We start from the raw sequence: 1,422 nt of genomic DNA on the forward strand, positions 1-1,422 counted from the left end.
ACAAATTTTTTTAATTTTTATTTTAAAGTCCTCTATTACTCCTTTAATTTTCATTTTTATAACCTACCATAACTTTGCAAAAAAAAGACCATATTTTTTAAAGCAAACTTCATATATATATATATATATATTATAATTTTTGTGATTTTGTTTTTTTCTGTAATATTATATTTTTGAGAATTCAAACTCTACCCTAGATTTTTAATCTTTGCTTTTTGGTATTTGTTATCAATTTTGTACCTTTAAGAACCCAATCCTCAGTACCCATTTTTACTTGGGAGCGAGATTACTGGCTTGACTGCTCTCTCCCCCTTTGGACTCTCCTTTTTCTCCGTCAGGTGGCCTCTATCTTCTCCCTTCCCCTTCTCTTCTCTACCCAACTCTGTGATCTCTGTGTGTTCTGGGCTGTGGAGAACACTTAGAGAACTGATTACTGGCTGGATCTTTCTCTCTCCTTTTGATTCCCCCGCCTTTAACTTCCTGTCCACCTCTGTCTCCTTCCTCCCTCTTCCTTCTCTGTGTAACTCCATGAACATCTCTGAGGGATCCAGACTGTGGAGTGCACATAGAGAAGTGATTTACAGGCTAGCATGCTCTCTCCTCTTTTGATTCCCCCTCTTCTCCTCCTGGTCACCTCTATCTCCCTCCTCCCGCTTCTCTTCTCCATGTAACTCTGTGTACCTCTCTAGGTGTCCCTCACTGTGGAGAAACTTTTCATCTTTAACCTAGATGTTTTATCACTGGTGCTGTACAGATGGAGAGGTCTTGAGGCTGCTCTAAGAACAAGACTGAAAACTAGAGGCAGGAGGCTTAAGTCCAAACCTGAAAACACCAGAGAACTCCTGACTCCAGGGAACATTAAACGATAGGAACTCATCAAATGCCTCCATACCTACACTGAAACCAAGCACCACCCAAGGGTCAAGAAGTTCCACAGCAAGAGAAACCATGCAAATTCTCCAGGAACACAGGAACATAGCCCTGAGCTTCAATATACAGGCTGCCCAAAGTCACTCCAAACCCACTGACATCTCATAATTCATTACTGGACACTTCATTGCACTCCAGAGAGAAGAAACCCAGCTCCACCCACCAGAAAACCGACACAATCTTCCTTAACCAGGAAACCTTGACAAGCCACCCATCCAATGCCACCCACAGCAAGGAACCTCCACAATAAAGAGGAACCACAAACTGCCAGAATACAGAAAGGCCACCCCAAACACAGCAATATAAACAAGATGAAAAGGCAGAGAAATACCCAGCAGGTAAAGGAATAGGATAAATGCCCACCAACCAAACAAAAGAGGAAGAGATAGGGAATCTACCTGATAAAGAATTCCAAATAATGATACTGAAAATGACCCAAAATCTTGAAAACAAAATGAAGTTACAGATAAACAGCCTGGAGACAAGGACTGA

Source organism: Capricornis sumatraensis, chromosome 7 (genome assembly GCF_032405125.1).
Source record: "Capricornis sumatraensis isolate serow.1 chromosome 7, serow.2, whole genome shotgun sequence".
Lineage (NCBI taxonomy): Eukaryota > Metazoa > Chordata > Mammalia > Artiodactyla > Bovidae > Capricornis > Capricornis sumatraensis.